Source organism: Corvus cornix, chromosome 3, assembly GCF_000738735.6.
Source record: "Corvus cornix cornix isolate S_Up_H32 chromosome 3, ASM73873v5, whole genome shotgun sequence".
Taxonomy (NCBI): Eukaryota; Metazoa; Chordata; class Aves; order Passeriformes; family Corvidae; genus Corvus; species Corvus cornix.
In genome coordinates this window covers 12,794,297-12,818,821 of record NC_047056.1, presented here as the reverse complement: position 1 = coordinate 12,818,821, position 24,525 = coordinate 12,794,297, and the positions used below count along the sequence as shown (strand labels likewise).

General features: G+C 40.7%; 1 long non-coding RNA gene across 1 annotated transcript; it reads right to left on the bottom strand.

Annotated features, from left to right (window-relative positions):
- Window positions 1-1,959: 1,959 nt before the first annotated feature.
- Window positions 1,960-11,626, bottom strand: LOC109143818. The gene is made up of 2 exons (XR_002044194.3): window positions 11,102-11,626; window positions 1,960-8,786 (listed from the first exon to the last, which is right to left on the bottom strand). It is a non-coding gene; the product is annotated as an uncharacterized LOC109143818 (long non-coding RNA).
- Between the last annotated feature and the right edge of the window lie 12,899 nt (window positions 11,627-24,525).

The following is a 24,525-nucleotide window of genomic DNA, read 5'->3' as shown; positions in this document are numbered from 1 at the left end:
CTGGTGTTATTTTTATTTTAGACTAAGTAAAAATACTCAGAGGTCTTAAACTCTATTTAAAAGTACACAACATTCCTATGAATTTCAAAATGGAGGAACTCCGGCGATTTCATCTTTGCCGGCTTTTCAGAAAAATGGTGTCAGAAAGATCCGAACAACAGAAATGCCAGAAGGTCTTGGTTTTCAAATGCAAGGTTTCCTCCAATACTATTTTTGACAGAAGTTCACAGTCTCTGTAATAACAAATCTTAATTTCACCTTCAATATTATTTCAATATTATGGAAATTTTTAAAGTGAAAACTTAGGACAACCCCAATTGAAAAAATCATATCTTGTCTGGAAGAAAATATTTTGGTATTTCTCTTTGTACTGATTATTTTCTTATTAGCAGGTGGGTTTTTTTCCTAAAGAATTCCTTTGGCTCTGTAATTTTTTTATTTTTACTTGTAGGATTTTGTTCCATTTGTCAAGCTGTTTCTGAAATCTAGAAGCAGCTGTCTTCTTTTTCTGAAAAAGGGGTCTTGTCATAGTAACATGACTTGGTCTGGTTAAGTTCCCATTACCAGATGACCTGGTCAGCCAGGTCAGAAGTGAGAATAATATCCATTGGTTAAAGATTTTTTCCTCAGATGTTCTGATAGTAGCTCTGCAAGCAGGCAGACTGCTATAAAACAGTTTAATAGAAACACAGTTTTCTTGTGTTTATTTGTCTGATTTATGCTCTTTCGAGATCAATCTCTCCTGGAAAAAACATGGTCAGCAAAATAGAGTTTAGCACTGATTCCATAAAAGAGAGCAAATGCTGATGCTCACGAGTAAGTCCTGAGAGGGAGCAGAATGTGGCTGATTGTGGCACTACAGGGGCACAGTGACCAATTATGGGCTGTGTATGACCAATTAAGCACTGGAGCAGTCGCTGTAAATAACAGCACTCTGGTAAGCAGCAGTGGAATTACCAAGGCTGAAACCACTCTCCACACATTGGCAAGAACCACAGTCAGAGGCAGGAGAGCTCTGAGGTACCAAAGGGTGTCCTGGTGGCTTTTATCACCAGCTGCTAACGGGCCCTTGGTGAGCAGTCAGGCCACAGAAGAGTTACAGACCTTGAATACAAAAGGCATCAAGGGAGATGGCTGGAACACCAGTGCTGCTTTGCTTTTGATATCCCTGATTTACTTTGTTGTCTAAAGGTTTTATTAAAAAAAAAAAAAGAAGTGAAGGACAGTTTTTTAATGCTTAAGAAAATCCTTAAGCAATTAAATATAGCACTTTCTTCAAAAGGCCTAGTCTTATTTTCTATCCTAGCAAGTCCAGAGAGCTGCTATGTGTTTGGTCTTTCCTGGATTTTTTTTTTTTTTAATTTACATAAAATTCCTTTAAACTCTCTCTATTCTTTGAAAATAATTTATGTAAATCTCAGACGATTTTGTCTGTATTAATATAAACCACTTGTTCAATGGCATAAATAACTGAAACCATGAGTAATCCAGAAGCTGAGAATTTAGGACAACTGAAATAATACCAGAAATTCCTGTGGTTTACAGATAATTCCTTTGAAATAACACCATTAAAATATGTCACACTAAGTAGCAGGAAGGACTAAGATGACGAGAAGCAGCACTGAGTTTTATGCCTTTGGTAGTAGCACTGGGGTGTCCAGAGGGAGGTTTGCTCTTCAGGAGAAGCTCTGGTAACAAAATCTTCAACTCAGGTTCTGTGGGGGAATACACACCATAAAAATATAAGTGGGCTAAGACCACAACCTGTTTTGTAACAAAGCCATTATGTGGTCTCCAAATCAAAACACTCTTTTTGGGGCTGTGATTTGTGTGGAGCCATGTGTGCACCTTGGTGTGGAAGAGAGAAAAGACAGCAAACAGCCAACATCCAACTCAAGTGTGCTTGCCTTTCATTACCCGTGTTTGAAGTATTCTTGTCAATGACTTCAAAATGAGGAATAGCATAACCAAACTTATTTATTGCATGAATTAACTTCAAAGAGCTTGCCTCAATATGACATTTAAGAAATATAAAGAATTTGAACAAGTCCAACAAAAAAAACCTTTAGAATTGCTTTTCTTAACGCATAGAGACAGTTTATAGAAGGGTTGCCATCTAAGGTCATATGATTTCAGGACATTAAAACATCTCAAAAGACAAGTCTGATTTTGATTGAACATACTAAAAGAATATTCTGCAGTTGGGTCATTTAAAGTGCCCCAACTGAATGTTGATGAACTTGCCACCTACAAAAAATCTGATATTAGGGAAAACGCTTTGTATCTGCTAAGCATTAATGCATGAATGAATAAAAGTGGCTCTGACTAATGACAAGCAAAGACAAAAAAAATTTTTTTTCAGAAGATGACTCATCATCTATTACTTTTAATGATGCATTCCATAAATGTCAATTTTTCAGACTTTATGCAATTAAGAACTCAGTTTACTCAATTTGTTTTCCTATTTTGGCAGCTGTAAAATCAGGCAGACACAGTCTGACAGTTTATGCCTTTTCCACTTGTCTGTTCAAGTGGAAGAAGTCCATCAGCCTTTCCCTGTCCTTTACCCTTAGGTACAAGTGAAAGATCTAATCCATATACTTTCAGCACAGCCCAAATCCACAGAAAGAAATCTCTTCCTAACACAAGGACTAATTAAAAACCTATCAGAATCATCTCAACTATAGGATACATTTCCACTAAAGGGGAAACCAATCTCTTGTGAACAGTTAACAAGATCTTTTTCATTATACACAATACAGATATTATTTACATGCTAATAAAGGATGGTCCTAAGGAGAATGAATAGCTGAAGTGTGATGGGATTTTGTTTACTCATCTCAACATGAAGATTGAGTTCCATCGTCTCATTTGGTCCATATTCAGCCTGAATTTAGTGCAACCACTCTCATTTTGCAATGGAACACTGTATTAATTATTATTTTCATCTTACTTATAGCAAAAATCCCCAGTCATAAAGCAGAATCCACTGTGCTTGGCACTAGACAAACATCAAAATAAAGCTCAGGTTTCCCCAGATTAAAATTCTAGTCCCCTACACAGCAAGATGACAGGACCTTAACAATTTTATCAGAGTAAGTCTTCCATGCTGTTATCAACAGTTACTCTGGCATTTGTATAATGGTCTTTGTTGCTTTAGAAAGGGAAATAGAACAGAAATTGGTAAAGTGTACAGCAGGAGATCAAGTTATCCTTAATTGTTTTCCCAGGAAAAAGCTACATTCAAACTGGTCTTGTTCGTCTGGCTTCCTCTAACTTTGGTTTTCCAGACTAGAAAGTAGGTTTTCAACTCAGCAGCTTTCTAAACCTGCTCCCAAGCTTTGCCTCCCAAACTGGATAGATGCATGAAAAACATATCTGAGGCAGAGACTTATTGTACCCACAAACATCCCTGTGCTGACCACATCAATGGACAAGGGAAGGACTGTGGACATCATCTCTCTGGACTTCTGTAAGGCCTTTGACATGGTCCCCCACAACATCCTTCCCTTTAACTTGCAGAGAGATGGATTTGATGGGTGAGCTGTTTGGTGGACAAGGTATTTCTTGGACAGTCACATCCAGAGGGCAGTGGCTTGACTGAGGTGGATATGAACTAATCATTAGCATAAAGTGTGTAGTTAAAGAATGTCAGTCTGACAAAATTCCGTTTAAAAGTTTAAAATTTGCTTATCTGTCTCCTGAACATTCCCATCACAGCAATCATTAATTGACACATATACACACATATTCAGTAACAATGAAGGTTCCCAGAACTTTGAGGAGCAATGTAATGAAACAAGACCATGATTTCTTCAGTTAATTTTTATAATGTGGAGTGTGGTACTGGCAAACATAAAGTACAGTTTCAAATATATGTGCAATTCAAACCAGATTCAACCAGAAACAAGCATCTCCCTCTAAAATGGAATGAAAAAATATTGAAATGAATGTGTAGGAGAATAATGTTGCATATTTATCTAAGCAAGAGGTTAAAATCCAGCTATCAAGTTTTTACTGATATTTCCAAAACAGCCAGAAGAATGTGACAAATTCACCACTAAATATTTTCTTCTGTTTATCACTACATAATTTTCTGGAATGAATACTATATAATGTGAACAGTACTAGCTATTTCATGCAGTCTTTATAGCAACAAAGAGAACAAATGGAAGAATTAACTTGCCTCCTAAAATTCAGTGCATATTAGGAAGATATTACCAGATATATTCTCACTTTTTCTAAGGTTAAATAAGCAAGAATAAACAAAAAAATATATTTTAAAAAAAGAAGATGTTTAGTTTCTTTAGTAATTTAGACATAAGAACCAAAAGACCTTTGAATAATCTTTAGATTCTGTAATTCTTTAAATTCTTGAATGCCTGTGCAGGAGTCAACACAGTATTAAGATGGCATTTTATCATACACAGTTGTTGAAAAAATATTACTGTAATTGGTTAATTTCATTTTATTTTTCATTTCCTTTACACAAAATTAGAAAATAAATTAAAATTTAGTAACTTAGAATGCAGCTGTCTTTCATGTAGCCATTTTGGCACTAGTGTTAATTCCATTCCTCCTAAATTATGGCCTGCAGAAAACTAGTGAAAGAATCAAGAGAAAAATAGCAATCACTTTCAAAAAGAATTTGTCAAGCATTTCCAAATCTTCATTATCAAAGACTAAAAGTATGAATACTGATGGCCTCAGTGGTGGCAAAAAAATCACTGTGTTTTATTTTGTCTACCAATGCAGCTTTTGTTTAATTTTGAAGAAGCTTACAGCTGCGACACCCAGAGGGTGGTCACCTTAACACCTTCTGGCAGCAAACTCCTAAAAAACCTTTTCCTGAACCTCTGCCACATCTTGAAGGTAGGCAAACAGCATCTGAGAACCAAATCAACAACAGGGCAAGCAAATAGAGTTTGATTATCCAAAGGGAATGTGCACACCTGCGTGAAAGGAGATTAAAATGACAAACTAAAGTAGCATCATTTTCACATTATGGACTGGAGCCTGACTGGCAAGAACACAGTAAAGTGGCAATGGGTAGATGTACTTCTGTAGAAACCTTTTTTATCTTTCATGGCAGTACGAGAGAAGACTGGATACTAAGCAGTAACTAATGATTTTGAATGAACTATTCTGTTGTTTAGCCAAAACAAATAGTAGATACTTTATTGCAGACCTTTTGGAACACATCACTTTGTACTTAAATCAAGGCTGTACCTAAAATTCCTTGTAAGCATTCTCAAGGCAAAGGAACAAGGCTGCAGCCTTTTTTTCCCCAGCCAGATTCCCAACACTTACTCTTCTCTACCCATTTAGTTTTATAAAAGCTTAGTGTCTCCACTGGTAGAAAATACATTTTCCCCATTCTAACAACAGTAATTGCAGCAATTTCTAAGATATACCTGTGATTTTCTGACATTCAAATCAAGTATCTCAGAAGTTTAGCATCCAGCAACAATACAGTTGTGTAAATTATGCAATTATCACTTAAGCCATGCAAGTTTAGTGTCATACTAATTCCAAAATTCATTGATGCTAAAGACAAAAAGGACTTCAAAGTTGATTTGTCTTCAAAGACGTATAAGATCTGATGAAACATCATGGAATGTGGTGCTCATATTCTTAAAAGGTATTATTTTTAGTGCTTCTTTTAGGATTATCACTACTCTGAGCTTCTGGTCAGATGCCTTAGCTCTCTAATCTGACTGAAAATTAACCTGGCAAGGAGATAAATACACATATAAAGTATTTTAATTAATTTTCAGCTGAATTAGTGAGACAGTCTAACATGCTGGCCATGAAAACACCAGGACCAGTGTGATGGAGGGGGTGTCTTAGAGCCTGTTGTGTTCAGGGTGTAGAAATTTGTCAGAAAATAAACCCCCTGTGCTCCAGCTGGTCCTAAAAGATCAGTGGGCTGTGACTTCTGGTCACAGCTAATTCAGCACTGTAACTGTGCTCAGTAAGGACCTGCACGATCCAGATTCACAAATAATGTGGATTATTGAAGGAACAGAAAAGCATGCTCAGAATTGCTGGTGATAAATGAACTAACTACAGACATGTTAGCATGTGTTGCCACAGAAAGTATAGCAACAGAGATCTAGTAACAATATAAATATAGAAATGAATATTCCCACCTCTGCTCCAATGCAGTTGGAGGTGCAAAGTTCACCTAAAGGTGTCCCCTCAGGAGAGGAGGAAGGACACAGTCTGTCAACCGATCCTGAGCAGAGGTGTCTTCTCCTGCTGTCCTTTTTGCCCCAAAGCCCCCCTTTTATACTATAAATTTTGACTCTTCCCAGTGGGGTGGAACAATCACATCTTACAGCTGGAGTTTTGGTGACTTTCGTCACACATGTGTGACGTGTCGTCTCTTTTTTTTCACTTGCATTCTTAGGGGTGTGAAACTTAATATGGAAATGGAGCTTAATGAGGGTCCTGGTTACTTTCTGTCAGAATTTATAGCTGACATAAAAGGTAGAATAAACACTTCAGTCCTCCTCCACATGCTGGGGTGGCAGTAAAGGCAGTCTGGCCTTCACCAGAGAGTCTTTGTGCACATCCTTATCTCCTTATCAGACCAGGTTTACAACAAGGCTTGTTACACACAGTGAAGGGAGTGAGGCCACTGGCTGGTATAGAGGTGCAGGCGCTCTTCTGTGCCTCACATTCCAGACATCCTCAGCCCTCAGTCCTCAGCCCTTGCTCAAGCCTGGTGCAAGATAAGGAAGGGGCTCAGCTCAAGTTTCCCTCAACGAGTCTCCTCAATTCTTCACCAACTTAAAGTCGACTGTAGAATTCTGACCATTTACAACACCAGGAAAGGCTGAGAGTCCTTATGCAGCCACTGTCCCCTGCAGCCAGCCAGCCATGCATCCATGCATTCATCCATCCATCATCCTTGCACACTGATTGGGGGCAGTTTCTTCAGAGCTCCCTAACTCATGGCAATGGGAGAGATCAGCTTCCACTCAGGGCACTAGAAATGTGTCAGCTCACTCAAAAAGCTTTTGAAACAGCTCCAACAGCAGCCAGCCTGCTCAGGCTTTTGTGCATCCCAGTGGGATGCAGGGGATGCCCACACTGATGGAGGAGGGAGGCAGGATGAGCACTCTCACAGTTGGTAGGTAACTATTCTGCTCAGTGGTACAGCAGTTACAGACCATGAGCTGAGAGTTATGAATTAAAGATCCTGACAGTTGGAGAGGGGATGAACTAAGAGGTGAATTCATGTGCAAAGGGGTGGAGCCTTTGTTTGTCGTGTTTTTCTTTCCCAGTGAGCTAATGAGAGAAGTTTAATTTACAGAGTGTCTTGTCCTGCAGACTTGAGAGGTCCAAACAGATCATGACAGATGTGCCTTACATCTTTTCTGTGGGAAGAGGAGACTTCATTTTGCTGTGTAACAGAGGATCTGCTGGGGAACAACCTCTATGTCCCATTCATGAAGCAGCCAAGTTAATGCAGCCTGAACAGTGTCACTGTCATTACTGTGAAGGCACTTCAGCACACTATACCAGGCTGAGCTCCTGACAGGCAAAGAACCACCTGGAAAAAAGCAAAGCCAGGGAATGTGACACCCAGATGGCACAGGTTTTGCATGTGAAGATTCAGCAAGGTTTGAAGGTGTACAGGAGCAGCCATGCAGCAAACCCAAGGGGTAGTTGGGCTGGCTGGCCTCAGAGAGCCTCAGTGACTGCAGGAAAACACTGTCATTCATTACTTTTCCTGAAAACCAGTGTACACTTGTTATTGCCAATACCTCTGCAAAAACCACTCACAAAGGCTTCTTCAAGAAATCTCTTCTCCACTGCAGAAGAGAAGCACTGGAGCACAAGTTTCAGAATGCTTTTGCCTCAGAATCCAGGCCTGCGCTTGCACAGCCGTTGTTGTTCTGGGCAATAGGCAGAGAGATCTGCCGGGATGAGCCATGCTTCTCACAGAGATATGATGGAATTCTGTTTATTCTACTGTCAGTCCCATAGTTATACCCTAATTCCCCAAGCATGCACAAGCAAGCTCCATGCTATTGGATCACAGCTGCTGTTCACACAGCCTTTAATAGCAAGTGATTGGTTACAAACAAATATGAACGTGACTGACTAACACAAGTCTTCCTCTTCCTGAGGTCAGCACCTCCTTCTTAACAACCTGTCGACTTGCCACATCAGCATTGTTCTTCTTTTTCCTTAGTCAAGGACAGTTCATGAACATAGCTTGGGTTGTGCACGTACATGTCCCTGTTCACCCAGCCACTCCTCTACAATTCCCTCTTTTTCTCTTTGCACAAGCCAAGCCCGATTAACAACGTTCTCTAAAGCCTTTCGTATGCACCCAAAAACACAACAAAATATCCCGAGCACGATGGATGCACACTGCCTAAAACTTCTTGTCTCAGGCACTTGATAACATTCTCGGCATAAACTACCTTGCTCGTCTATGTTCCAAGTTCCCCTAGTAAGCTGTTCCCCACAGCCCCCACAGCACAAGCACAAGCACAAGCTATTATACCAGCGTAAACAATTTCTGCAGCGGTTAGCATGCACACTCGGTGACTGTTCCCAGACTCTGTGAGTGGTTGTCCAAATGTGAGGTTGTCAGCCACCAAGCGAAGGTTCACTTCCCAAAGGTTGGGAACATCTGCTGTACGTGCCACGTCCTGGCTCAGTCGGTCACGCACTCGCTGGAGCCTTTTGTGTCAACAGCAGGACTGGGAGCAGGCTTGGTCCATCTGCTAGGAACCCATATCAGTCTGGTATCTGTAGAAACACAACTATAACCTCGACTGTTAAATAACAATGGAGCTGCCTCCCCCCAGTGTCCCATCCGTGGGTCTTTATAACAAATTTGTACCCCTGGGTAGCTTATAGCTTAACATGGCTGTTATGTGTGACTACGGGGGGCTGTTCAGCATCCCCTGCCAAACTCAAAAAATTTAGAGTGAACAGTACCTGCTGCAGCCTAACTACAGGATCTGTTTGCTCAGTACCCTTCTGTTTAGCTAAATATTCCTTGATTGTCTGATGGGCCCGTTCTACAATAGCCTGTCCTGTAGACACATGGGGGATGCTGGTATTATGCTTAACACCCCATAGTTGTAAAAACTTCTGCACTTGACCCCCCACATAAGCTGGCCCATTATCAGTCTTTAGGGAGTCTGGTATACCCATAACAGCAGAACACGCGGTCAGGTGGCGAATCACATGGATTGCCTTCTCTCCTGACTGCACGGTAGCCCATATCATTTTGGAAAAAGTGTCTACACTGACATGCACATATTTTAGACGCCCAAATTCAGGCACATGTGTGACGTCCATCTGCCACAGTTTGCATGCCTGCAGCCCCTCTTGGGTTTACTTCGAGGTCTAAACTTGAGCCATGCTGGCTACACTGTGGGCAGGCCCTCACAATCCCATGTGCATCAGTGTTGGTAATGTGGAACTGTCTTTGCAAGGCCTTGGCGGATTGGTGGAACATAGCATGACTGTCATGGGCTGCTGCAAAAGAGTCTTGAGGTGCCTTCAATAACGGGCTAACCAAGGCATCAGCTCGGCCATTGCCTTCGCCTAAGCCTTGGTTGGAGAGGTGGCCTCTGATGTGCAGTATGCTGCATGGCCCAGTCCGATCATGGATCGCTTGCCGCACTTGTAAGTGTCCATACTCCAGTCCCTGTCAGCATGTCTGGGTTGAGGCCATATAAGGGGTCATTTTGTTGTCATGGGCGGTGGGCCTCCATTTGCACTAATCTTTTCCATTCCCTCTCCCAATGAAGGAACTGGGATGGTGTCAACAGAAGTTTGGCCAGGTTAGTGCTGTCCGTAAGGAGAGTTGGTATCTGCTGTAAAAATCCACTCTAAGGCCATGCAGGCAGCATCAGATTTTATTCCATGATCTGTTACAGACTTCTTGGCCTGCTGTAGAACTTTCCAGTCGTGTTGCTCATATTGTGGCCCATTTTGATCGAACACTACAGGGCATGTGATATTCCCTGCAGCGTACCAGTCCCCTTCTAAGATAACATCTTTTATAATTCCGGACCACCTCTGCCCCAGCCGAGAGGTACGGGGAGCGCCTGTGGCGCAGGGCGGCAGTGTTGTGCTATCCAAGTCGGGAGGTGGAGGGGAGGGCTCGACTTGAACCCATTCTTGTAGTTGCAGGGCCGTCTGGGCCACGGCCTTCGGGAGTCCCGTAAGACCTGCTTCAGGTTCTTGTTTCCGATTAAGCTTTTCCTCCATAAAGGACAGCGCGCGATCAAGACGATGTTCCATCCGGCGCACGGCCTCTTCAATCTGATGGGCCCATTTCCCCAAGGCCTGCTGATCCCCTCCAGGCCCGGGGCCGGGGGCAGTTCATTGACCACCTCCGGCACTGGGACACCATCGTGGGGCAGCGGAACGCTCCGTGGTTCAGGGCGAGGTCCGGCCGGCAGCGGAGCGGGAGGGGCCGGGCAAGCAGGCTCGAGGCGCGGCTGGCAAGAAGGGCCGCCCGTCGCTCCGCCCATTGACTGCTCAGCCCTGACTTCCGCCGCTGCCTCCAGTTTGCTCTGAGGCGTGGTGGCGGTAACTTCCTCTTTCGGTTTTGTTTGCAAGAGCTCTTTCTCCTGCTCCTGTAGGAACTCAGTGACAGTCTCAAAGTATATCTCTGCTTTCTGCCCTTTTGTTGCGCTCGGGCTTTTAAACAGTCCACTCAGCCCCCCGCCCTGCGCAGTTCGGGCAGGAGCGACAACCCCAGCGGTGTTGCAATTGCCTCCACCGCAGCCGTGGCTGCTTTCGATTCGGCTTGCATATTTCTCAAGGTATTTATAACAGTTCTCCAGGTGGGCCCTAAATTCGCTATTTCTTTCCCTTTTCCCTGGATAGTACAGTCCCACAGGTGATCCCCTACTTCCCTCCACTCGGCTGCATTGAAGAGGGGGGGGACTCGCAAGTGTCCATGCTCCCGCGCCCATAAAACGAGCTTATTTAGATCCTTTTCCTTGACTTCCTCCCCTCGCTTAGCGAGGATACCGAGGAGCAATTGTTGCGCTGCCGCAAACTCTAAATCCATGCTAGCAGGGTATCACGGAGGGAAGGTAGCGACCCTTCTTACCGGCCTGACCGACGTCCTTTGACCCGCGGTCCACACTCTCCGCCCGCAGGATCTCTGTCGCTCGTCGCCGTCACCCTCCTTTCGGTGATCAGCGAGCGTATCTTCCTCGGAGGAACAGTCCCTGTTCCGGCGCCAGAAATAGCCAGAGATCTGCCGGGATGAGCCACGCTTCTCACAGAGATATGCTGGAACTCCGTTTGTTGTCTTGCTGGTCACATAGTTACACCATAGTTCTACGAGCAAGCCCCATGCTGTTGGAGCACAGCTGCTGTTCTCGCGGCCCTGAATAGCAAGCGATTGGTTACAAACAAATATGCACGTGACTGACTAACAAAAGTATTCCTCTTTCTGCGGTCAGCATCCCCTCCCCAACATCCTTGCCACATCAGCATTGTCCTTTTCCTTTTTCCTTAGTCAAGGACAGTTCACAAACACAGCTTGGGTTGTGCACGTATACATGTCCCTGTTCACCCAGCCATTCCTCTACACTGGGCCATACTTTGGTACTTCATCACCACTTTAATAAGGCAAAACACTGTTTTTCTTTGGAGGGGGTGCTGGTTTTGCTGCAAAAATACATAGGATTTTAGGAATGTCTTCACTTTGTAACAGAGAGGAAAACCTTTGCTCCATCTGTTCCTATAGTAGCTGGCTCATAACTCTTATAACTCCGTAGATATTTATCCATGTCATTCTTGGGATCACCAACACAGTGGGACATTCATGAGTTACAGATATTCCTTCACATGAGTACAATACAAAACATTCAGTGAAAATCTGTACGATTCAGGTGGATCTAGCAGCTTTGCTCCTAAGTGTGTTCCAGTTAATTTTTGGTTATATACACTGAATGCACTATTTAAAGATTTAAAGACTTTTATGTAAATATATTTGAACTCATGTGTCATACTGGAAAACTGTCACTCCTCTTGACATTCCCCAACCAGTCCAGAGTGCCCTCCAATTAGATTTGCAATGTTCTAGGGTCAAAATTCTTTTAGAGACATTACTTCATATCCCCTAATGCAATATATTACTTTAGGAAACTCTGCATGTGTTCATTTGAAGTTTGTTGGCTTTACTTGGTTAGGAGCACATTATCCTTCAATCAGTTTTGCAGTAATGTGATTTACCTCAGCACAGATTTCCCACACAGAGGGAAATTATCCTACCTAAATCTACAAAACATTGTGTCAATACAGTCACGTGTAACAAAAAGAGGTGAAACGCTGGAAGTTCATGTCAAAGCCATGTGGAATATTCCTGGTTACAGGTATTAACCAGATTCATGCAATTATTTAAGCCAACAAACAAAATCAGAACTGCTTCTCAAATTAATTGCATCCAGATTCATAATAGCACTTAGAGAATTTTTTATTCTTGGATTAAAATGGAGCATTTTTCATCTGTACCCATCCCAGAACAGTAGGATAATACTGAAAGTCTCAGTTCTGAAGGGCCATCCTTTGTACATGTTTCATAACCCCAAAACTTTTATAAACATAAAAATCTGCAGATCTAAATTAAGACATAGATCTTAATGCTTACTTCCCCCCCCCCTCCCCAGCATTCCAGTTTTCTGTGTTCTTTTAAGTGCTTAATGTTAATTACAAGTAACTTCAATATAAGCTTTACATGTAAATCTCCTGTGGGTAGCTGGGAAAAGAGATGAATTTCCTGCAAGGATTTAATTATTTGTTATGTCTCTCGAGATTCCATTTTCTTAGTATGGCACCTGCAACTGATTCACCAAGACAGATTTATTAATGTGTTTGAAGAAATAATATTTTATTTGAGTGTAAGCATTTCAGATTAACAAATAAAGGCTTTGTCACCATTTACATCTTCAGGAAAGCCATGTATGGTCAAATCAAGTGTGGATGAGTTAGTCCTGAGCAGAGTTTTACATTCCTTTTCAGATTTCTGACAGTCTGGCAGTTCTGGTAAAACAGCCCTACATTTCTTAAAGATAATTTTGTTCTTTTAATGATGAAAAAATTTTATGATCAATAAGAAACAAGTTGAAGGCTATAAACTGTATAGGCTGGGGACTCAAGAAAACTTATCAACAGATTGACTTCAAGATACTGAAGTACCAAATAGATTTACCTTTAAATAATCCACTTTGGTGGATCATCACTTCAGTGAGGATGTAGTAAAGTAACACCTGACTATTTCAACTAAGTTTTTGCTTTATTACTGAACTTCCTGTAGCTTGAAGCTTCTCCCTGTGGGGCAGAGACATGCTACAGATATTTTTGAAAGAAGTTAATGAACTCATTTACTGTTGGCTTTACTCAGCACTGCTATGGAACAGTTTTTACCAAAAATTAACATTCACCTCTCAACTGCAAGGTTTCAATGCTGCAATGACCACCCTCCAGTCAGATTTTGGTGCCACATGAACCAAGGAGATAACAATAATTTGATGTCTTTGATATCATGTCCCACTTCATTACAGCACCAAACGTTCATGTTTTGACTATGCTTATTTTCAAATTTTGGCCTGCACATACCAAGGTATTTACAATACAGGTAGAGACTAACAAATCATGCATTTTTCAAGCAGACAGGCTTTTTATTAGTTTCTCCATATTTTTTGCTGGCAATTGAAAAAATCAAGCATTTTGATTGACCATCAGCTGGATTTCTTATAGAGATTCCTCATAAGATTTGTCAGTTAAGTCCTTAATAAATGATTGATTATATTTTAGACCTTGACAAGTCAGTTTTGATCCTTGTACCTAAACAATAGGCAGTTTTTAATGTTGTTTCTATTCAAGAAAAATGAATGGTGTCTTCAGCCTTCTTCAGTTTTCCTTCCTTTTTAGCTTTCCCATCTTGCTGTGCTCTAAAAGTTAATGAAATGAGTGAGCCATAGTCATCCCCTCTGTATTCCCCAACGATGTTCCACCTCAGGCTTTAACAGAATGAGCTTGGGGGTGTAGTTGGAAGAAGGTCTGTCCAGATCTGTCTCTGCTTCTTATCAGAGATGTGAGCTATCGTTGTTAGAGGTACTAATTACTCCTGCATGGCTACTGCAGCCATAGCTGCTTCTGCATCAAGAAAATGTTTTACCTGTATAGAATTATTAGTGTATTTGCCCCCTTGAGGCATGATTGAAGTGTTTTGGTATCTGTCTGGTGTGTGTAAAGAGTTCATTACTTCTCATTTGGAGCTTGACACTTCCACAATTGTGCCAACTCTGCCTGTGAACTGCCCTGATCAGATCTGGGGCACTGTTGGTTGTTGGATTGGTTTGAACCATCTGTTCTGTACTAAACAGAGTGAAGAACATGCAGGTGATGACTGAAAGTGTTGATTGTGGGAATATGATCTCCTCTTTGAGTGGCAAGAAGTGGTGAGGGAAGAGCAGCACACTGATCTCTTGGGATGTGGACGGATGAAGAAGGAGAGGTTTGAAGAGCCAGCCTTGCTTTCAGCTGTCTCAACAGCCAATTCTCACAGTATTTCCCTGCTGAAACTGCTTCAGACTGTTAGAAACATGGTTTATGAAGTAATGCTACAGGAAGGGAATGTGCCATTTATCAAAACAGGATGTTCTCATGTTGTCAAAAAAAGTAATGTTACCAACCCTTCAGAAATAGGCTAAACTTCCACATTCATGCTGGATCAGGATTCAGCAAACCTCTTCAGCACAGGCTGAAATTTAAGGTATGGTTGTCCTTGCACATCTTGCACTTCATCTTTAATCCAGAGAGCACAGGGACCTGCTGCCACTGTGGATATACCCAGGTCTAAAGATCTAGGTGGGTTTGGAAGAGATCCCAGCCACTGGGATAAGACAATGCTCTTTCCTTCCATTTCCTAATTTCAAGTGGCCTGAGCCCTGACAATTTCTCTAGGATCCACAATTAGCACAGGGCTTATTGTGGATCCTAGAGAAATAGGATAAAGAAACTGAGCTCAAGGGATCAGCTAAGTTTGCAGCCTGATAAAATTATATTCAGCTGTTGTTTCCTTAACTCCCACAGGAATGAGCAAACCTGGCTCAAAGACTTAGTACACTGACTTTCAAATCCTAGACAAAAGACACTGTAGCCAATGATTAAGCCTCTTGCAATTTGAATGTGAAGCAAGGCTAGATATTTACCTCTTTCAATTTTCTCTACATCATACACTCCCTTTTTTACATAATATACAATAGCAACTGACACTTTGAGCAGCATTTATTCTTCTGTGCACTTCGTTAACATCACTGAAAATGTAATATGCAACACAATTTCAGTGGTCCTTCCCGAATTTAAGTATTTGCCTTAAATAGTTCCCAAGGTTTAGAATGGAATGCAAATAAACCCTTTTTTTTTTTTTTTTTCTCTAGAGAGGAACTATTGGGACATCAGTCCCTTTTTTAGTGGGAAGTGGGAGTATTTAATTCTGTGGCACATGGGCTGTAAGCTGGTAACATATGAAATGAAGATGATGGAGGTGGAAATCCTGTCAGACACGCTTCTCCCATTGCACATCTGTCCCTTGTCCACCACGAAGGCCAAATCAGAGGAAGGAGGGAGCAGCTCTTCCTTGACACTTTTAACCAGATGTCAGCAGAGAGCAGCATTTCCAAGTGGTGGATACAGAGCAGGCTGGGTTTTGCACGGAGCACCCCTACTTTTGAAGATGTTCATTTGCAGTAATCTATTTTGATCTATTAAAAAAAAAAATAGATATATTTGCAGTTCATAATGAAGCTTATAACACTTGATAGTTTTACCAGGTTGTTTATTATCTTGGCTGGGCTTTGATGATGCTGTGATTTGGAAGCATGTTAAGGAAATGGAAAAGGGGGACCTAAACTGGGAAACCAAACAAATCTGGTATTTCAGTGATACTTGTAAATCAGTAAATCAGGATTGAAAACCTCTGTTCTTTCTTGGCTTTCAGTGTTTTTTTTTACTCTGTATTAACATTTTGGTGGTTAAAAATAAGAATGGTCTTGCTGAACTGGATTTTTTAGATGACTGGATTTTTGTCTGGATTTAGGATTTTAAAAAATCCTCAAAATATTTTTTCAGACTCCTTTATACTTTCCATAGATAGCGTATATAAAAGATGAAGATTAAAATATTCAGAAATTCTTGCTTTTTCTTGTTGACCTCCTTACAAAAATGTGTATTCCTTTATCTAAATTGTGCTTATAGCAGTAAGTGCACTTGCCTTTATCGTTTCCCACTATTAATATTTTCAAAGCAGATAAATACTTAATTTGCCACTTAGTGCACAATTAACTGTTTTTAATTTGTCAACTGCTTTTAATTTGCAACACTGCAGAAGCAAATACTCAACCACCACCTGATTCCTAATGAGGCGTGCTGATCTCGAGGATGCAGCTCACACTGGGGGCATAGTGGGGAGAGTCATTGCTGCAGATTTAATTCAATAGTTGTTTTCTTACTGTTAGGATGAAGGATATTGTCCTAGCTGTACCTCCATCCTACTAAAAGTCTGACTGAGAGGCTACTGTTAGAATCATATACTGTGCAAGTAAAGTTAAATACAGAAGTGCGTACGTTCTTGAATCCTTTCTAAATCTGTGTGCCCAGAAGTCCAAAATCAAATCTTTAAAAATAGTGGCCAGAATTCTGCTAATTCTGGAGGCCAGAATTAGCTTGTGCACTCATAAATTAAGGAAAGTTCTGCTGCATGTGCAGTCCTGGGCAGATCTCTGGGCCTGGGCAGCTGTGGCTGTTGGAAATGCAGCACCATTGAGAGGTTAGAGGTGTTGTAGGAGTGGTCCAAAGCCAAAATATTGTAGTAGAGTATAGGAGCCTTTAGAAACTCCCTTCAAGGGTTAATGTTAAATTAGTTCTTGCACAACTGTTTCTTTTTTGCCAGTGAGACTTTGGGGAAATTGGGATGTTTTGTAAGACTGAAAATTTCATGTTAGCCTTATGTGTAGGCAGGCACCCTTCGGTTGGATAACTTTGATATACACAGGATAATCCTAGATTTACAGTATTTTTATATAGGGCATTTTAATTTGGTTTTTTTTAGGCTGGCTTCTTCCTGGGAAAGTGTTATATGAATACATTTTGATTATTACATATTTACTGACTGTGCAGTGGTGGGAGTGAAAGTCTTCCTCCTAGGAACCTTGTAAGGAAAACTTCAAAGGCTGCCTTTTATTGTGAGGCCTTTTCCTGCAGGAAATATTTGATACTGAGTAACCATGAAAATATGGGACTTTAGAAGAAAAGTGGTTTTGCTTGAAATCCAGCTACAGACCTGCCATTGTTGGCGGAATCTCCTTAATTAATTGTTTAATGGTGACTGTCTTGAAGGGAAACTGAAGGAGAGTCCATATTGCTCTTAAATACTGTACCGAAAACCTTTGAAATGGCATGACAAGGTGCAGTCCAGGATTCTGACTCTAATATTAGAAGGAGTAGAAGCTATTTAGGGAGATCACACAAACCTGCCTTCTGCTGTCCATCTCCCTTGTCTTCCCCTCACATCCAGAATTATGGATCGTGTATGTTTGGGACTGTAGGGCTGCTCTGTACCTGTTTGTGAACCTGCTGACCATGAACTTAGCTTTTCCCTTTTTGAACCTCCTCATACCATCATCCTCCTCAGATACCTCTGGCAGGAAGCTCCAAAAGTTCATAATCCCCAGCCTTCTGGCACAGTTCATTTTTTTGGTTCCTTGTTCTTTTTACAGGTGATGAGGAAGGCAAATATTTTTCTGAGGCTGAAGAGACAAGAGTGCTTTCTTACAGGACACTTCAAATCATGAATTTTTTAGATTGGGTTAAAACCACATGTAGGGTATTTTAGTCTAAATTCTTTATTTTAAAAATTTGATGTTTGTCTGTCAGTTTCCTCTTGATGAATTTTGAACTAATTGATCCCTTGCATCTAAACTTACATGTAGAGAGAGCTGTAGACGTGAACTTCTCAGCTTGTGAAAAATAAGGTTTTGTGTAATGGAACCTCGATTTTTATCTGTTCTGAGCCATGAGAATGGTCTGCATCCCATACACCATAGAGTATTTCACCAGTAAGGACCTGCATTCTGGCTTGCATCACAATACTTGCTGCTAACAGTCTTGTTTAATTAGTAGGTGATTTGAGAGGAAGCTGAGAGGAGGAATCCAAGCAAGGAAATTGAAGATGGAAGTATTTCTGGGGAGTGATTAAGGAGTATTAAAGCACATTTTAGGAAACTGCCAGTCTTCATTAGTTTCAGTACAATTTATTTTGTATTTGTGTATTTTGCTCTCTCACCTCTTTTTAGAAAGCAAAGCTCTTTTTAGCACAGAACTGCACCATCCACTTTTACAGTCTCATTCTCCACTCCTTTTTTTAGATTTTTCTGGCAAGTTTCTGTAAGAAATATTCTCTGCTCTAACTGTGAGACTGTGAAGAAAGGGTTTATAGAGCAGTTAGCTCCTCCTCCTCCCCAAACCAACCTACAGCTTTGAAGAGAAAGTCTCCATTCATAGACTCAAATACAAGATCATTATTAAATACCACAGTCCTTCTTTCCAGGGAGGTTTTCAGTTGTCTTATATCTTGGAATAACTTTTCCTATTGGATTGCACGTTATTACAGAGAAAATATAACTCATAATGAATGAGGGCAGTTACTGAGGAAGATTCTACTGATCTACTGGGCTGAGTATGATGACAGCAGACCAGTTGTGCAGTGCTGTGTCTGAGGTAGAGAATAGATTAGTTAAAAAAAAAAGGAAAGAAAGCTGTACAGTCTTGACCCAGGGAAGGGTAAACATGCAAACATCAAGCTTTATTCTAGTGCAAAAAATGTATTTATGGGACCATGTTAACATTTGGCCATTTTATACTTCCTCCAAGAATTCCAGATCTGAATTTCTCAGTGTGACAATCTCATGATGGAGATGAGGACTTGCTTGTCTCTTCTGGGCCACGTTGTTTCTTGCATTTATGAACTGCTGTGGAACAAATTTGTCCCAGATATGTGCAAGGAAGTGACTGTGGTCTCTGTCAGATAATCAGTAAATTTATTGATATCTAGATAAAAATTTTACACTGTTACCTAGACAGTAAATAATCACTGCTCTGTTATCAGGTCCTCTCCCAGTTTCTCCCATCTTCCTGAAAAGTGGCTGCTGTTCCTATTCTTTCTCATTAGTCCCTGAATAAAAACATGGAATGTTCATGGACAGCTTTGAAGCTGAAGGTCTCTGAAAGAGCCATCCTGAGAATGCTGAGGTAGCTGTGACATCTGGCTCAGACTGCTGGTATGTCAGGAAAACTGCTCTTTTTTTCTGTCAAAGGCTTGAAATCAGCCTTGAGAAAAACAGGCTGCTAAATGTGCATGCACCAGGAGAGAGAAGTTATAAGTAAATAAGTAAAATAAGTACAAAATAAAGTACCAGGAGAAAAAAGAAGATATGGAATAGAGGGACTTTTTTGCTATGTATTTTTTATATGAACAGTGCTCCCCCTGTCCTTCCTTTTGTGCAATGGAATTCTGGCCTGGAAGAGAAACTTCATGAATTGTGTATTGACCTTTCCTGCTCCTGTAGGAAGTGCATTCATAGCCTGTGTCTGCTGCTAGAGCAGAAGGAGGGTGGCAGAGATACAGAGACTTGGGAACAAAACCCTAAACATGCTGCATCAGAACTGACAAGACAGCAGATCAGGCTGTTCCCTGATCAAAGTATTTGTCCTTATGGATGTTTGGCAGAACTGTTCTGCACTCTTTTTTCATTTTAACTAAATGCCATTATCATTCCTTTAGTAAAGCTTGATCAAATTTCAGTGTCAGTGTGAAATTCATACAAATTAATTTCTTCTCAGTTTGCAGGTACCAGCAGCACAGAAAATGCCCTCAGAACTGGCCTTGTCAAACTTGTGGTCAGCTCAGCTGGCAGACCATTTCCTGCTGGGACCTGGAAGGCTGACCAAACATTATACAGAGGTCAGCAACAATTAGCACATAATATGGTAACTCTTACTAAAACAAATAAACAAACAAACAAAAAAACCAAAACCAAACCAAACCAAAAAAAAAAACCAAAAAAAAAAAAAAAAGAAGGAAAGGAAAACAAAAGCCATGTAGACTGAGATTTTCAAATTAGCATCACTTAGTGATGTTGAAAATTTATATTCAATTTTTCCATTTTATGAGAGCTGAGCTTTTTCCCTAAAAGGCAGAAAATCCCAATTCTTTAAAAATAAGCAGATAAGGCTGTTGATGGCCTTGCCTTCTGCAGGATTAATTTTGTCTTTTGAGTTTCATTTAAGATGTAACAGCAAATGCTGATGTGCACCAGCTCTGCAGACCTGAAACTGAATTTCTAGTGATCTGCAGGGCTAGTCTACAACACACAATGGGAAGTCACAGGATATGCTCCAAACAGTATTACTAAAAGAAGAAAGATGAGTTTTATTTTCTTTAAAATGTGGCTTTCACAGTACTTTGCTAGACAAGCTACTGATGTTGGACTCCACTAAAATGTTCTGTGTTGCAATTTTTGAAAAAGCCATAAGGAAGAAGCAAAGAAGCACATATTGGCAACAGATCTGCAGTCAGGTCCCTGGTCCAGCTCTTGGGAGTTTTTTTCAGAAAATGAATGTGTTCATGTAGCACTCTGAAATTCTTCACGGGAAAGTATTTTGCCAACATGTTGGGAAAATGTTGTTGGTCCACAGCTGACAATGGCTTTCTTTGTTACTGGAACATGTTTAAAACAGCAAATTGAACTGACTAGCCTGAAAGCAGACAGCTTTCATTCCATAGAGCTTCAAGAGGTTCTGAAAGAGCAAAACCAGGAAAAATATGTTAGGAGAAGAGGAAAATTTAGTAAGTTGTTAGCCCAGGATTTTATTTTGAGAAGCCAGTATTATAATTGTCCTATGGATGGTTATGGAGCTATTTGCCTCTATCTCTCAGCAACTCCAGGAAATCAATAGCTGTCAGAAAATGCCCTTTGCCATCTGTCATTACAGGTTATTCATAAACCTGATGCAATGCTGAGGAAGAGCCTGGGCAATCAGATGACTAAATGCCTGGTGCCTTAAACAGAAATATTAAATAATAATTAAAACTGTCAGCCATTAATGCATAAATACAAACATGCTCATAGAATTTTTTTCCTCATTTTAATTTCCAGATTGCTGAAAAATATTGAGCTGACGAAGATATATACCACTGACTGATTATTCATGCCCATCAATGTCCTCATTTCTCTGGGCTGGAAGACTCAAGCTGAAAGCAGTATCATGAATAATTTTTATATTTATAGAGCAAACTGTGTATTTGCAATCCAGTCGAAGGTTGCTGCTGTTGGCGTAGATCATCCATAGGAAAAGGGAAGGATCCAAGGGTATCTTGCTTTTATTATCCACACATTTGCCTCAGCTCTTGTTCCTCTCCCCCACAGCACTCAATGGAGCTGATGTACAGGAGAGTTCACCTTAGAGTAACTAGGAGACAACAGGAACTTTTCTCATGCAAATAGATGATAAATAAACACCCACACATGTTCCCTCAGACAGAAACACTCGTTCATGCACAGGGTAGCACCAACAGCCTCATCCTGTTCCCCTCTCTGGATGATCAGGAGGAAGGTCCATTAGTGAAAAACATAAACATACATGTACATCATGGCCCAGTAGCTGGCCCTTGGATCCTTCATTGTGACATAGAGATGAGCCTTGAATCACATAACCTAAGACAGCCTGTTTAAAAAACCCCAAAAGTTAATTACGATTAATGTATTGAGTAAATTCTTATTAAATAGTTAATGATTTGTAGATGCTTCCTCTAGAAGATGTATATAAAGGTCCCTGTCTGAGATACAGTTATTTTTATGTAGAAATTACAGATTCTCACTAATATTCCAGGTATGTTGTTAAAGAATTTCACCATTTGAAACCATACAGAGGATAAGGAAAGGGGGGTGCTAAGATCAGGAAGTAAACCTTGAATTAGCACAACAGACCAGTTCTGCATAAAAGCACCCAGTGAGAGAGTGATCAGGGACTCACTTTTCTCATCTCCCAGGAACACTGAGTATTTATTTAATTTCTTTTGCTGACAAGTTTTAGTTAAATCCTGTCTGGGTCACCTCTTTCCCAGTCTTGATAATTACTTCAGGCATTTCTAATATAAATTACATCCTGCATTGTTGAATGCAATTTCAAATCGTTGGTCTAATTAAGGAGCCTCAGACTCACAAAACATTAATTAATTATGAAGTATCTGGGCAGTGTGTGTCTATGTGCATGCTCAAAATAAAGCAGCTAGAAAATCTTTCCTTGCTAGTTGTGCTTTTTAGACAATTCATTATAACAATCACTAGTTCCTGAGTGCAAAAGTCATTGTTTTCCTGGCAAGTTTGCCCAGATAAAGAAATGCATCCAAGTGCTCTGCAGCATCACATTCCCAACAGCCAGCAGGAGAGCAGCTTTGTTGGTGGGAGTGCTTTGTTCCTCACCCACTGCATGGCTTCACACACACACAGACACACACACACGTGATGTCAAACACAGCAGGGTGTGCTGGGCCTGCCCTCTTCCCCTCCTTCAGCAGAATAACAACACTCATCTCCCTGCAGTCCTGGGAATATGGGAGTTCTTTGCTCTGGCTATGCCACAGCACCCTGCAAGCACAAATTTCTCCAGTGACTAAGGGCTGTCTCATCGGCCTCCAGTAACATGCATCAGAAAAAGCAAAATGTACAGGAAAAAGGATGAACTGTAATGCTGGGGGGAAAAAGACTGGGTCTGAAAAACTGCCTCTAAGCTAAGCTAAGCAGAAAAGGAAGAGTAAGGCTGCTAGAATTCACCAGGACACATTTAACAAAGCCACAGTGCTAACTGGATAAGAGTACAAGAGATCTGGCCAAGCTGAAAGTGAAGTTTGAGAAGAAACTGAAGTTGTATCCAATTTTGTCATTTAGTGTTGTTATTCACTGAAAATGACAGGTTTCTCATCCAAAATCTCATCCTTATTTTATTGTAATTTTGCTCACAAAGAGGACAATATATTACTGTAACTATGCAAGTAATCTTCATTAAAGATGATTAAAGTGGTTCAATAGGATGCTTTTCTTTAAAACTGAGTGCAAGATATAACAAATTATTTGGTTTATGAACACTAGTTATACAGAGACCACATTAATTAAAAGAATGCACACTCCTGTACTCACATCTCATAGATAAACTGGTTTTAGCCAACTGAAATTGGTATCTCAGTGCAGTCTAGGGCCAATTAAAATATGAACATGAACATGTAGAGCACTATCAGGGATGTGACAGCCTCAGTGCTGCCATGTGTTAATGAATTCTAAGACCAAAGGTTATTTTTACTTGAAGGACCCTTTGTAGTTAAGAGAGAATGTATCATATGAAACCCATAAAATAAGACAGACCCCTGTGAAACCACTGTATTTCTCACAGACCATCACAAATTCTTATCAGCCCTTTTTCCATCAAACAGCTTTTGATAACAAACAGCACCAAATGCAGAGTAAGGAACTGCAGACCTGGACTTAGGAACAGAACACAGGGGAATATTTTTAAACTGTCAGAGGGTAGGTTTAGATGAGATATTTGGAAGAAATTCTTTGCTGTGAGGGTGGTGAGACACTGGAACAGGTTTCTCAGGGAAGTTGTGGATGCCCCATCCCTGGAAGTGTTCAAGGCCAGGTTGGATGGGGCTCTGAGCAAGCTGGTCTAGGAAAAAGTGCTCCTGCCTATAGCAGGGGATTGAAACTGGGTGATCTTTAAGGTCCCTTCCAATGCAAACCATTCTATGATTGATATTAGGAAATAGTTTTTATAACAAGTGACCATTATATAAAACTAATTTCAATTTGTTAATGTGCCAGGATACATTCTGCTGGTAAAAGAAAAAAAAAGGGAGTTTTATTAAGCCATATAAACATCATCAATTGATAGTTTGCACTTTGTGTTAGGGAAAAAAGATGTCAAAACTGTAAGAAGAATAAAATAACTTAAAATCAGTCTGGGGAAAGAGAACAATAATATGCAAAAGGTAGATTAATTCTTTTGCAGAAAAATGTTGGTTCAACACTGCCCCTAAGGGCATAATTCCAGATTTTTAACAAAAGGGAATCTAGGATGTTAAGGCTTCTCCTCATAAAGGTAAGAAATGGTAGCATCTAGTAGTCAGCGATGCATAGAAGCACAAACCCCTCAAAGAAGTGGTCACTTTCACTGCTGAGTCCCTTCAATTCTCTATGTAAAATTCAGGCTATGTTGAAGTTAATGAACACACAAAAAAAGCCCCCCAGAAAAACCCCCCAAAAAACCCAAAGGAGAAAAAAGAACAGACCAAAAAAACCTCAGAGGCCCAAGTCTGTGCAGCAGCAGAGCTCAGCCTCATTCAGTTCTCTGAACTGTTCTTTTGCCCCAAGTTTCCACCTACAGATCTTTCTCAAGCAGGGAAAGAAC